Source organism: Myotis daubentonii, chromosome 3 (assembly GCF_963259705.1).
Source record: "Myotis daubentonii chromosome 3, mMyoDau2.1, whole genome shotgun sequence".
Taxonomy (NCBI): domain Eukaryota; kingdom Metazoa; phylum Chordata; class Mammalia; order Chiroptera; family Vespertilionidae; genus Myotis; species Myotis daubentonii.
The window spans coordinates 120,956,308-120,970,894 of record NC_081842.1 but is presented as its reverse complement, the minus strand read 5'-3'; the positions used below and the strand labels follow the sequence as shown (position 1 = coordinate 120,970,894).

The window sequence follows — 14,587 nt, the reverse complement described above, 5'->3', positions numbered from 1 at the left end:
CCAATGCTGAATCAAACCAATACCTGTTCTTAGTTTTATCACAAAAGGTCTAGATATATCTTAAGAGTAAAAGTACATTTAAAATATGTTCGTAAATATTAATCTAAAATTGCTGAATGTTCACTTTTGGTAATCATTAAAGGATTAAGGTTTCTAAAAATAAAAAATAAAAATAAAACAACAACTGAACTCCCGCTAGAAAAGTGGAGGAGGAACAAAGCTAGAATCCGCAGCCCCCCTGGTGATTTAGAAATGTTCGCCAGGCAGACTCAGCCCCTGAGAGCCAGGTCAAAGAAGGGGGGGGGTGCTGAAGGCCTGAGCTGCCCGCAAGGCCCGGAAGCTCCTGGTGGAGAAGAAGCGGTGTGCACGCGGATCAACGAGAGTCTACAGGAGCTGCAGCAGCTGCTGGTGGGCACCGAGGTGCAGGCTAAGCTGGAGAACGCTGAGGTGCTGAAGCTGAAGGTGCAGCGCGTGCTGCAGGAGTGCTGCGGGGCAGAGCTTGCGGGTGGGAGCAGCTGCAGGCAGAAGCCAGCTAGCGCTTCGCTGCCAGCTACATCCAGTGAACCCCCTGCTTGAGTCCATACCACTGCAAAAGGGCAGCAGCTTCTGGGATTTGCTGGGGGACGCTCTGGCTGGGTCCCTGGGAGACCCTAGGCGGAGCAGCAGGCTCACAGGAGGGGCTGATATCCCCTTCTAGTACACTCCCTTAAAAGAGGCCTGGTTGCTGCTCTGCCATGAAGGAAACTGGTAAAAAGGCAAAAATCAGGGCTCTAAGGGTTAACAAAAAGGCACTCTCCCTGGACCTGGAAGCCATCAGGACTTTGAAATTCTCCAAGAGAGGAGGAATCTGACTCAGAGACTGGCTGAAACCTCGTTGGGTTAGAAAAACCCGAGGCTGCATATTGAACTTATAGACTGCAGTTTGCTGGGCAGAGGTCCAAGCCCAGTTATATAGGGGTTAAGCTACCTGTGTACAGCAAAACAACTTTCTCCTGTGCCAGAATACATATTAAGAAAATTGAATGCATGATAAACCAGTAAGCTGGGACAAGTTAAATAGGGAAACTGAGCAGAAATCCTATCTTCCCTAAACCAATGACACTTGGGAGTAAATGCTTTGCATTTGCTTCCCTAAACAAAGGTTAAATCGTTTATGTCAATCTGATTAGTGTCATTTGTTATCCACACACAGGGACAAATGAAGTTAGAAAATAAGCCTTATTTTGATTAGTTCTTTTATTCAGGAGGAGCCAACCCGGTCCCTCCCTGCAACATGAATGATAAAATGTATGTTAAGGAATTTTAAAAATGCTCAAACCTCGCTGCCTTGGGTCCAGTTCTGTGTGTGTAAGAAGGGACAGAGTAAAGTTTAGTAGCAGGCCAGAAGAAGCTGGCAAGGCCATCAAAACCACCCAGCCACTATTGGCCAGAGCCGCCTGAGGCAGACCTCCTCGGATTGGCAACAGCTGACTCTGACTAGGACAGACTGGGCTTTTTCCAACTGGGCCCCCATGAGCCGATGGTCAAAATGAAGATCGGGGGCCAGACTGTGAACTTTATGATTGATATAGCGGCAGAGCACTTGGTAGTTACTCAGAAGGTAGCTCCCCTCTCAGGACAGGAAGTCACCATTATTGGAGCTACCGGTACGGTACCACAGCTGCAGACTGTTCTGCCGCCCCCGCCGATATCAGTTAGGCGGCCATCAGGTGGTTCATGAATTCCTATATTTACCAGTTGACCTGGTCCCTCTAATGGACAGAGACCTTTTAGCCAAAATGGAAGCAGAAACCACTTTTGCCCCGGATGGCTCAGCACAGCCTTGCCTAGGTGAAGAAAACCTCTCCAATGATCCTGCCCTTAGCAGTGCCGAGAGAGGAAGAATGAAGACTTTATACCCCCCAGCCAAAGGCCCCCACATCTGTTCTTGTCAGGCCCCCATCAGGGGACTTGGGCAGTGTTCCTGTTATCTGCCAAAATTCCCAAGACTGTAAAAGTACTTGTTCACTGAAAAGGTATAAATATGGATGTTTATTTGATATTTACATGTCTACTTAGGTATAAATATTTGTAGATAAATAAAACCCCCGGTTAATTTTCTGGTGTATTCTATTCAGTCTTGACAGAGCCAATGGGACCAGTAACATCTAAGAAGACACCAGTTCTAAGAGCCACCGGACAAACTGCCTTTTTCCTTGTACATCAAAGAGGACTGTGGACCTCAGCAAGAACACGGTAACTCATTCGTTTCTAGTCATGCCAGAATGCCTGTACCCCTTACTTGGACGTGATCTCTTACAGAAATTACAAGCCACCCATAAGCTTGTTCGAGATGCCCTGCCAGTGCCACCTTGGACTCTGTACATCCTTTCCAGCCTGGGGACTCGGTGTGGGTAAAGAAGTTCACAACCCCGGGACTCGCCCCAACTTGAAAAGAACTATACCTGCAGAAAATTGTATAATAGACTCAGATGATGCCTGCATCTTCATAGACATGGCTTCAGAAAGACAAGGACAATTTTACCTTATATAGAAAGGTCAAAGAGTGGACTTTAGTCACCTCCCTAAAATGTTTGTATAGCCCTGCCATATCTCATGTTTAGTAGTGGAGGATTTAGCTGCCTGGAGTGGCCATGGTGCCAATATTATGTTTTATCGTATTAATATGTTGTATTAACCTTCAATTCTCTTACAGGTTTAAATGTAGCTGTAGCTGTGGACCAGTGATGGTCTACAGTCCTTGGTAGTCTTTGGGAATAACTGGCAAGTGTCCAGTCTCCCACACTGAGGGACATTGTTATAGCTATGTGTTAGCTGTCCTGGAAGGGGACTATATGGGATGAACCCCAAAAGTAAAGGGTGTCTGGCTGCCAAGAGGGCAGATGCCCAACTGAACAAAGAAGAATACCCATCAGGATTTGGTCTCTACTGAGAAACAGCTGACAGTTGGCAGCCTGTGTACTGTATTACAGGCCTGCATGACCATGCCCATGTCAGGGGTGGTACAAACCTCGGCTGTAGAGAGCTGGGAAAGACCTATTTAGAATGGAAGGTCTGAGGCATAGTTATGCATTTTTAATGGACTGACAAGAAAAATCATAAGATCTTAGAGCAGATCAGTGTTTTTCTCCTTATATAATTCCTCTGAAATCTGGCAATGCTTAATAAGTCATGGCAATACATTTCTTTGCATGAAATCAATAAGATGGGTTTTCAGTAGTGATTTTATTAACCGGAAACTTTGGAGTATCATGTTTTAAAGAAACCTGTCTGAGCTCTGAAGACTTGAAGCCAATAAGAGTGCCACGGAGAAAGCCTGGTATCCTGCTTGGGAGCCCTGAAGATGGCTGGCGCTGGAGCGTCAGGCCCATGCCCTACCATCACTGGCGGTTGGTAAGAGTAGAAGGGGAGCAATAAGGACACCTCTGCATCCCTGAGGAACCCCCACACACTCTGGGCCGCAACGAGTAGGAGGGCTACTGAGATGGGCCTTAAAGCCTAGAGCGTGGGCTCAGGTGGAGTTGCTACAGGTGAGGGATTCACCTAACGCAGCAGATACTGCAGGCAGGCCTGATGGCAGCTGGATGGCTTGGCTTCCTGGCCCTACGGAACACATTAAGATTCAATCATGAAATTCCAACCAAGGTAGTCAGTTACCATTCTTGTTGTGTTTATGCAAACATCAGGCCAAATTGAATACAATAGATAAATTAATCTTGATTTGGCTTTTTGATAGCCATAGAGGAATTTTTAAGGAGAAAAACTCTATTTCAATGGAGGTTATTAAAACTGAAATGTTTTCTTTCCCTTCCACCAGACCATTTGTTATAGTTTGTCTCTGCCAGGTCACAAGCCCAGCTCCTTCTGTGCCCAGGACAGCAGGGAGCCTGACTGGAAGGTGACCTCTGACTAGACACATCCACTGCAGATCACCCTCAAGAAGACAGCGGACCTCGGCGGACCCCTTGTAATCCTCCTGCTGCTGTTGACTTTCAGCCCTTGCGTTATTAACAGACTAGTCCAATTTGTCAAGAAGTGTATAAAAGTAGTTCAGTTGATAGTTCAGTCCGTCTCATGATTGAGCCAGAAGTTCCAAGACAAGGGGGGAATGAAAGGACAGAACAGGACTGATAGCTGTGTCCTTATCCCCTCTTCCAAGAAAAAGCCACTGAATGTATCAGTTACTCAGCCTGCCCTTATCTCAGCCAATGGGAAAGCGGGGAAAACTAGCCCAAGGCCAAGAGTATGCTAGCCACCCCCCTGTCTTTGTGTAACCAGACCCTAGCTGCACCCTGCCCTTGTGTCACTAGCCCCCGGCCCTCACTCAACCAACCGGAATTGGCCAAATCAGTGGTCAGAGTGTGCCCCCACCCCCCGACCCCAAGCCCTATAAATTCTTTGTTCCCTTGGGACTCAGGGCTCTCTCTTGCATCCAGTAATGGAGGCATGGGGGGGACCAAGTCCCGGGCTTGAATAAAAGACTCTATGCTTTTGCATCGGACTCGGCTCCCTAGTGGTCTGTCTTGGGGGATCTTAAAATCTTGGCATAACACCTACCCACAAAGGCACTTGTTCTGGGTGACCTCTGAGGTCCCTGTCGCTGACAGCAGGGAGATGCTCAGCAAGCATGGGGGACACGGAGCACAGGGAGGTCATGGTCAGGAGATCCTGCAAGGAGCAGTGGTGGTTCTGAGTGTGTTCTGCAGACCCCAGAAAGCCAAGCTTAGCCCTCCACTGTGCTTACAACCACTGGGCCCACTTGGGCTCCTCAGAGCCTCCATCCCCTTCCCCATGCAAAGTGCAGGGAATAAAACTGCATTCAGGTTGTGGGACATTCATGTAAACCACTTAGAGTGACTAACAGGTAACTATATCTTTATGCTAATTGAGTAGGAAAGAGGACATTCTACAGACAATAAATAGTGACAAAAGACCAATGGTGGTATAGTAGGTGTTTATTAGGTGTATTTAATTTCACAATATGTAGCAATGGGCTAGATAGATTGACTATGGTTGCAGGGTCACAGATTGACTAGGGTAGGGGTCAGATTATTGAATGTTTTACAGGCCATGCTAAATATTTTAGATATAATCGTTCTGCTAAAAAGGATTCTACAGGATGTTTCTCATGAAGAAGTAACAAGGTAAAAGTGCCATTTTTGGACAATTCTTCTCTAGAAGAACGTAGATGCTTTAGAAGCACATTCATATTCATGTTCTCGTTGATCTATACAACCTCCCTTGAGGCCTGTGAGCCATTGTTATTATCACCCACTTTTACAAGAAAAATGAAGGCTCTGAGGGATGCAGCACCTTGCTCTTAGGGCAAAGCTACTAAGTGACCTTCACTAATGTCTTTCGATGCCCCATCTTGTAAAATTCATTACAATGAATCAAAGAACACAGCAAGGCTTGCAGAGGTGGAATTCAAGGTTTCACACATATTTGATTGTTCAATAGTAATATTTATATTTCATTGAAAATTTAAAAACACCATCATGGCAATATCATCCTTATTCTAGAGGATTTGCTGCTGCACTTTTGGTATTATTTGTTGAAAGGTAGATGCAATCTTCCCTCTCCCCAATTTCTGCAATTCTGAAATTCATGGAGGCCTTTAAAGGTGTGTCTGTTGATGGATTTAGCTTTTAGACAAATCTCTTTGAGTCAGATCCTCCAGGATTTGTATCGTCAATCCAAGTTCTCTTATGGTGACAACATAAGTGGGTTTGTTTTAGAACTCGAGGAGAAAGTGAACATGTGTATAACAACAATGGCTAACATTCATTCAGGACTTAATATGTACCAGGCACTAAGTTCTGTTTATATTTGACAGTGATTTAAAACTTGCAAAAACTGTATAAGGTAAGTACTGCTATTATTCACATGTCAGAGCTGCGGGAACCAGGACCTACAGTGGCTAAGAAATTCACCGAGGCCATGCAGTCATGATCACGGTGACTGCAGCCCACAGAGAAAGAAAGGACCTCTAATAGAAGCCACATCCACAAGTGTGTATGCATATCAGTGTTTGAGAGCGAAATTTGAGAAAAACAACATGATGTCTATCAAAATTTGTCCCTTGAGCTAATCTCTACAAATTACATCTGAGCTCTCTAGAAAAAAAAAGTGCTGGGAAGAGAAATCGAAATTGCAGTGTTCACACTGAAATCTCTGTGAGGTTTTAGGACTGTACACAGCCTCCCTCTGGTTCCTAGTGATAATGGGGCACAAAGGTGTGTTTTCTGTTAGAAGGCTGGCATCCTCCCATAGCCACTGGCCACTAAGTTTCTGGCCAAGTCCATGGTCGGAGTCCCTACAGGAAGAGACATGAGGAGCTGAGGAGTGGGGAGTAAGCACCTCCTGTGGGGTCCTCCATGCTTGCTGGACACCATCACCAAAGACAGGACAAGTAGCAGTGAACCTGGCATGTTCCCAATGGACATGTGTTTGTGCCCTTCTTGGGGAGTTCCAAATATATTTGGTAAGACTTTGGAGAGAGGAACAAAAAGTCACACAGAGCTTCTGTTAGGATGGAAAAGAGAAAGCAATTGTCATATGTGTTTCAACCAATATTGTCCCACTGTCCTCCAGACCTCACACCCACTGTGATAACCCCCTTTGTGCCTTTTCAAGGTAACCAGGAAACCACTGTTTTTTCCACTCCCCAACCCAGTGTTAGGGGCTGCAACACAAAGCCATGAGTTTAGAGATTGTTGATAAAGCTTTGGGTCTCTAACATGGAGAATAAGAAAAACAAAACTATCCACAGTTCTTTCTCAACATAAAGCAATCTACACTAATAAAAAAGAAACATGGTAATTGGCATACGACCGCTACCCTTCCCATTGGCTAATCAGGGCAATATGCAAATTAACTGTCAGCCAACATGGCGGCCGGCAGCCAGGCAGCTTGAAACTAACATGAGGCTTGCTTGCTTCAGTGACGGAGGAAACCAATGTTCCCGGCCAGCGATTGCAGGCCTCTGAGCCTGCAGCTTCAATTGTAACAAATATAGACGCTAAACAAAACCCCAGAAACCAGCTTTCAGCCGGCTGGGATCTCAGAGCTGGAGTTGATACAGAGTTTCGAGAACCCGAAATAAACCAGATACCTGCTTTCAGGAGCGGAGGCCTAAGAGCTGGAGCCTCAGAGCTAAAGCTGGCCCAGAATAAAAAAAGAAAAGAAAAAGGAGCAGTTGGGAGCTTCAGTCCCAGCCTGAAATCAGCCCTCAGCCCCTCACCCAGACTGGCCAGGCACCCCAGTGGGGACCCCCACCCTGATCCAGGACACCCTTCAGGGCAAACCAGCTGGCCCCCACCTGTGCACCAGGCCTCTATTCTATATAGTAAAAGGATAATATGCCTCCCAGCACTGGGATCAGCGGAACTGAGAGGCCTCCCGGCACTGGGATCAGTGTGACAGGGGCCAGCGCCCAAACCCCCTGATTGCCTGCGGCTCTGTGTGTGACAGGGGGCAGGGCCAAAACCTCCCTATCAGCCCTGCTCTGTTTGTGACAGGTGAAGGCGCCCCAACCCCCTGATCAGCCCTGCTCTGTGGGTGATAGAGGGCGGCGCCTCAACCCCTCCCCCCCTCCCCCCGCCACGGGCCCTGCTCTGTGTGTGATGGGGTAGAGCCATAATCTCCCCATCGGCCCTGCCCTGAGTGTGACAGTGACGGCGCCCCAACCCCCTGATCCACCCTGCTCTGTGTGTGACAGGGGGCAGTGTGCCAAGTCCCCTATTGGCCCTACTCTGTGAGTGACAGGGGGGAGCTCCTCAACCCCCTGATGGGCCCTGCTCTGTGCGTAATGGGGTGGGGGGAGAGCTCCCCAATGCCCTGATTGGCCCTGCTCTGTGTGTGACAGGGTGTGGAGCCACAACCTCCCCATGGACTCTGCCTTGAGTGTGAGAGGGGGCGGTGCCCCAACCCCCCAATTGGCCCTACCCTGAGCATGACTGAGGGTGGCATCGCAACCTCCCAATCCGCCCTGCTCTGTGCATGACAGGGGGCAGTGGCCCAACTCCCCAATCGGCCCTGCTCTGAGCCCAACCAAGGGATGCACCTAGGGATTGGGCCTGCCCTCTGCCACCCAGGAGCAGGCCTAAGCCAGCAGGTCGTTATCTCCCAAGGGGTCCCAGACTGCGAGAGGGCACAGGCTGGGCTGAGGGACCCCCCTCCCCCCGAGTGCACAAGTTTTTGTGCACCGGGCCTCTAGTTACCTAATAAATAAGCAAGTATTATTTGTTGAACTTGACAGGAAAGCCATTTTTGCCTGGGATGTCAGAGATTTAATAAATTCTTGAAGAGGGATTTACTGGCCTTTGACAACTCTAGGTAAGTCAGCAGATTTATTAATCAGCCAGGAATAATTTCTCAGGGATCTGGTGTTTTAGGAGCTTGCCTTAGTTGTATTTATGATAGAATGAGAAAAAAAAATAGGGTTTTGAGAATAAGATTCTAAGAAATGATAAGAAACATGGGATTCTTTTGAAATTCACAGTCTAGCTGAAGAGATTAAACTGCTTTGTCAAGAAGTCAAATCTACCTCAGACTAATCCTGGGACCTAACAGCTCAGTTAATCTCCCCTTGGTTTCAATCAGGACTCTCAGACAAGAAGGAGTCTGTGTAGAAACAGAGAAGCAAGCACGACTGCCTTCATTTCTTGGCCTCCAGCTATGGGGCTGCAGCAGCTGAGCATCACTGGGAACCATGTAGTCTCCTCTCCCTGTGTCCCCTCTGCTGGAGGACACAGGAAGGGGAGCAGATGGCAGGAACACGTGTAGTAAGACAGGAGAGTTGGCAGCAGCTTGTGTGATATGCCTGGAGGGGTGTCCTTTCCTTCCCAAAAATAGTCCTCCTACCACCTGAACTTTTCTCTCTATGCATTTTGGTCTGGCAGGCATTGCAAGCCAGGTTATCTATATAATAAAAAGCCAGGGTCGTAACAACCCATTATGAACAAAGGCTCAACGAGACCGGAATTCAGTGCTGGGTTGCCATGGTGACCAAGCACTGACTGGGCCACTGCAGGTGCTGGGACCCAGCACTGACTGCCTAGGGGGCTGTGGATCAGGCCCAGAGAGAGGCCTACAGAGAGAGAGAGGCAGGGTTTGATTCATAGCCTCTGTGGCAGCCATTGACCAGAACTTGACTCTTTCTCTCCCAGCCTGGCCAACAGCCACACCTCCATTTCTCTCCAGACCTCCATGGGTCTGCTGATCAGCCCCGCCTTTCTGATCAGGCCCCATTGATAGGCACAGAGATGCTGACTGGCATAGAAACTGACCAATCAGAACAAAATCTGGGTCAACTGTGAGGAGCCAATGCCTGCCTAGGAGGCAAAGCTTTTGATGCTGACTGGCATAGAAACTGACCAATCAGAACTAAATTGGCAGGCAGAGGAGGGCAGTTGGGGTCAAGATCAGGCCTGTAGGGGAGGTCAATTAGAGGTGATCAGGCAGGCAGAGGCAGTTAGGGGCGATCAGCCAGCAGGGGAGAGCAGTTAGGGGCGAGATCAGGCCAGCAGGGGAGGAAAGTTGGGGGCGAGATCAGACTGGCAGGGGAGGGCAATTAGGGGTGATCAGGCAGGCAGGCAGAGAGGTTAGGGGTGATCAGGCATGCAGGCAGAGGGGTTAGGGACAATCAGGCAGACAGGCAGGTGAGTGGTTAGGAGCCAATGGTCCCAGATTGTGAGAGGGGTGTCTGACTGCCAGTTTAGGCTCAATCCTGGTGGTCAGACATCCCCTGGGAGGTCCCCGATTGGAATGGGTGCAGGCTGGGCTGAGGGAAACCCCCCCTCCATGCACAAATTTTGTTCACTGGGCCTCTAGTCTATATCTACACTAATAAAAGAGAAACATGGTAACTGGTGTATGACCGCTACCCTTTTCATTGGCTAATCAGCGAGATATGCAAATTAACTGTCAGCCAAGATGGCGGCCGGCAGCCAGGCAGCTTGAAACTAACATGAGGCTTGCTTGCCTCAGTGACGGAGGATCGTTGGAGGAAACCAACGTTCCCCGCCTGTGGCTGCAGGCCTCTGAGCGGGCAGTTTAAGAAACATTGTAACAAATACTGCCGGACTTCAGCCAGCAGATTTGCAGCATTGTAAGCAAAGGCCAGAAACCTACTTTCAGCCACGGAGGCCTAAGAGCTGGAGCCAAGCCTCAAGGTAAAGCTGGCCCAGAATAAAAAAGAAAAAAAGAAAAAAAGGAGCAGTTGGGAACTTCAGTCACTCCCAGCCTGAAAACAGCCCTCAGCCCCTCACCCAGACTGGCCAGGCACCCCAGTGGGGACCCCCACCCTGATCCAGGACACCCTTCAGGGCAAACCAGCCGGCTCCACCCATGCACCAGGCCTCTACCCTATATAGTAAAAGGGTAATATGCCTCCCAGCACCGGGATCAGCGTGACAGGGGGCAGTGCCCAAACCCCCTGATCGCCCTGCGGCTCTGTGTGTGACAGGGGGCGGGGCCCCAACCCCCTGAGAAGCCCTGCTCTGTGCCTGATAGGGGGGAGCTCCCCAACCCCCCCCCCCACGGGCCCTGCTCTGTGTGTGATGGGGTAGAGCCATAACCTCCCCATCCACCCTGCCCTGAGTGTGAGAGTGGCGGCGCCCCAACCCCCTGATTTGCCCTGCTCTGTGGGTGATAGAGGGCGGTGCCCCAACCCCCTGATGGGCCCTGCTCTGTGTGTGATGGGGGCAGCGCCCCAACCCCCTGATTGGCCTTGCTCTGTGCGTGACAGGGGGTGGCGCCGCAACCTCCCCATCGACCCTGCCTTGAGTGTGACAAGGGACGGTGCCCCAACCCCCCAATTGGCCCTACCCTGAGCGTGACTGAGGGTGGCATCACAACCTCCCAATCTGCCATGCTCTGTGCATGATGGGGCAGCGCCCCAACTCCCCAATCGGCCCTGCTCTGAGCCCGACCGGGGGCTGCACCTAGGGATTGGGCCTGCCCTCTGCCACCCGGGAGCAGGCCTAAGCTAGCAGGTCGTTATCTCCCGAGGGGTCCCAGAGTGCGAGAGGGCACAGGCCGGGCTGAGGGGCCCCCCTCCCCCCCCGAGTGCACAAATTTTTGTGCACTGGGCCTCTAGTATATATATAAAACCCTAATATGCAAATAGACTGAATGGCAGAACAACTGAACAACTGAACAACCAGTCGCTATGACATGTGCTGACCACCAGGGGGCACATGTGAAACATGGCTGACATCGGCCATGCCGGGATGGTGGAGCAGGGGCACCAGACCAAGGCAGAGCACTGGTGACTGTCATCAGGGCAAGCCTCTGGTGGTTACTGAAAATTTTTCGCTCCTGCACACTGCGGTGCCACCCAGTGCTCACACCCACTGCTGGCGCCCGGCGCCTGCCCTGATCACTTGACACTGTCAGTGGGTGCGAGTGGTGGCTGTCAGCCCTGATCTCCCCTCAGGTCTTCTCTACCTCTCCCTGCTTCTGAGGGGTGATCGGGGCCAGCAGCAGCCCTGCTCGCACCTGCTGCCAGCACCAGAGCCACCACTCACACCCACTGCCAGCACTAACCCCACTCACACCCACTGCCAGCACTAACCCCACTCACACCCACTGCCAGCACTAACCCCACTCACACCCACTGCCAGCACTAACCCTGCTCACACCCACTGCTGGCACCTGGCGCCGGCCCCAATTGCTCAGCACTGTCAGTGAATGCGAGCAGCGGCTACCAGCCCTGATCACCCCTCAGGGCTTTTTCACTTCCCCCTGCTCCTGAGGGGTGATCGGGCAGCAGCCACCGCTCACACCCACTGAAAGTGCTGGCCCCTCTTGCACCCACTGCTGGTGCCAACCCCAACCACACCATGCCATCAGCAGGTGAGAGCAGGGCCAGTGCCATCTGCATGTGGGAGCAGTGATGGTGGGAATGAGGCTGCTGGCAGACAGGGGAATAGGGGTCAAGGTGGGAGGGGCTGGGTAAGGGCACAAAGGATGGGCTGAGACCCACCCCTGTGCCCACCGCAGCTTTGCAGCCCACATTTCCTTTCAACATGCACAAATTCCTGCACTGGGCCCCTAGTTAAATATATAAACCCTGGGCTCAAATCAGCCTTTCATCTTTTAACAGTGAGCACATGTACTCATTTGCTTAGAACAGCCCAGGATTTTCTCTATGGTCCCCACTTGATTTGGAATAATGCCCCCTGTTGCTCTCAAAAGTACCTCAATTGGGGAAATACTTTGCACAGCCAGCCTAGTTTCTACTTGCCTAGGAGAGCCCTGTTAGAACAGGAGTCAGAGGAGAACATGTTAGTGATGGTGAGGAGGATAAACGAAATGTCTGTTCAAAGGGAAAGTTACTTATTCAGAAATAGACCGCACCAAAAGGAATTAGGTGAAAGAAAAGATGAAGCTGGAAACGAATGCTTTTAGACCTCACAGCTTTTACCGGATGAAGCTGGACAGGATCAAGGCAAACTTGAGGTCTGGTGACTTAGTTGTTATGACCGAACCTTATATTAAATAATCTTCAGGGCAGCATTGATTTTATTTTCTGATTGGGGAATTTTCACTAAAATTCTGATGTTCTACTTACTATTTTGATTTTGAGGACTAAAAAATCGGAAGTGAACTAAAATGAACTTCTCTTTGAAAATATTTAGAGAGTTTTACAAAAGTCTATGAGACATTGGGGGACAAGAGCATCTAAGGTGCTACAAAATGACAATTAGGACACACAAGGATGTGTATTGCTGCTGCTGCGCTGGGAGGTGGAGACAGACAGATGCCCAGGCGCTGGGCTGCAGGCAGGCAGAGTTGCTGCTGCAGCACCCGTGCCACACAGCACCCAACAGCCGGACTCGCCGCGTGTGCTTCTCAGCATAGCTGGATCTTGCACACAGGGGGGAAAATTCACAAGCGGATTATTCAATATTCTTTTGCCACTCACATGCATTTAAGATTTATATGCATAGGACACATTCCTAATTTACAAGAACAATAAAAAACTATGTAAATCACATTAAACATTTTAGAATTGTTTGTTGTGATGAGTGGGTGGGGAGTAGGTTATGGGAACACAAATAATAAATAAAGGAATAAAACATGAGCCTGAAATGTGAGGAGGGTAATAAAAGGTAAAATAAGGGTCCACAAATGTCTTGAATCTACACAGCATTAATCAATTTGCAATCTTGAGTAGAAAAATCATGTCGGATCCCAAGTATTGTAGTGGCTATTGATCTCTGTGTTCCACAATAAAATGAAAGCAAATACTATTGTAAATGTTGAACACAGCTAGAAAGTGTGCGACACTGTTTTTCAAGAGTTTTCAATTCAATTATTAAAAGCAAATTGAGCTTGGAATGCAGCCTGTTGAATTACACAAGGAAACGTTTGTGGATGCGATTTCTAATGAGAGTCTGTCCCACATAGGGAGTTAATAAGCTTTAAGTTCAGAACTGGAAGAAACAAAAAGAAATGTAGATTAATAGTGGGAAAAACTACTCTGTAGTTGTTAAAAGGGAAGAGAACAGCACCAAGAAACAGCTGAGAGGGAGCAGAAACACACCGAACAGTCAGCAGCTGAGCACGGACGGCTTCCCTCACTGGGGGCCCCACTACCCTCCCAACTGCACGTTCCCTTTACACCTAGCCCAGTGGTCGGCAAACTCAGTCAACAGAGCCAAATATCAACAGTACAACGATTGAAATTTCTTTTGTTATTAACTTAATTAGGGTACTCCTAAGGTGGCCTTTGCTAAAAACGTCCTCAAGCTGATTGAGGTACGTTCTCTGAGGTCGACCCCTTCCAACTCTCCCATCCACACTCGTCTTGTATACTTGTTTCGTCTATCTCCTTTCGTTCATCCTCTCTATATGTCCAAACCAACTCAACATACCTTTCTCAATCCTCGACACTACATCTTCTTTCACTCCACAATGTTGCCTAAAATTAACTTAATAAACTTTACTCAAAGTTTTAAGTCTTAGTTAAACTATAGGTACATTGAATAAAACTTGATATCATACTTAATAATGATATTATTTATTGATAAAATTAAATTCCTTACAATTTATCTTACAATATCCATAAAATTAAATCATGACAATGACTAACAAACACTAATGTGAACAATGGCCTTGCATCTCCTTGGAAAGTTTGAGTAAGTCAGGTTTGTATGTTGTTGTTTTTAATTTTAGGCACAATTCCAGGTTCTCATCAATAAGACGACTTCTCAATTTACTCTTGATAAGGTTCATGTTTGAAAATGATTGTTCGCATAAATATGTAGACCCGAATAAGGAAAGAACATCAAACACTAGTTTTTTCAGTTGATTATATGAGTCAGGAATACTATTCCAGGTGTTAAAAATCAACATATCTTCCTTCTCCAGGTCTTTCAAAACAGACCACTTGTGCTATGAACTAAGTTCACATTTGTTTTTCTCCAATATTTCTATTCAACACAAAGACGTTCAAATTTCGAGCTACGCAGTACTTTGTTTTTTAAATCCAGCAATTGCATTTCAAAGTTGCCAATGTCAATATTAAAGGGAAAAAAATTTAATTCTGTTACAGTAGCATTGAGAGGTTTTTTAACAA

General features: G+C 48.3%; 1 long non-coding RNA gene across 1 annotated transcript; it reads left to right on the top strand.

Annotated features, from left to right (window-relative positions):
* Positions 1-227: 227 nt before the first annotated feature.
* LOC132230636 (uncharacterized) lies at positions 228-4,512 on the top strand. The gene is made up of 3 exons (XR_009451900.1): positions 228-447; positions 3,263-3,393; positions 3,818-4,512. It is a non-coding gene; the product is annotated as an uncharacterized LOC132230636 (long non-coding RNA).
* Positions 4,513-14,587: the final 10,075 nt, after the last annotated feature.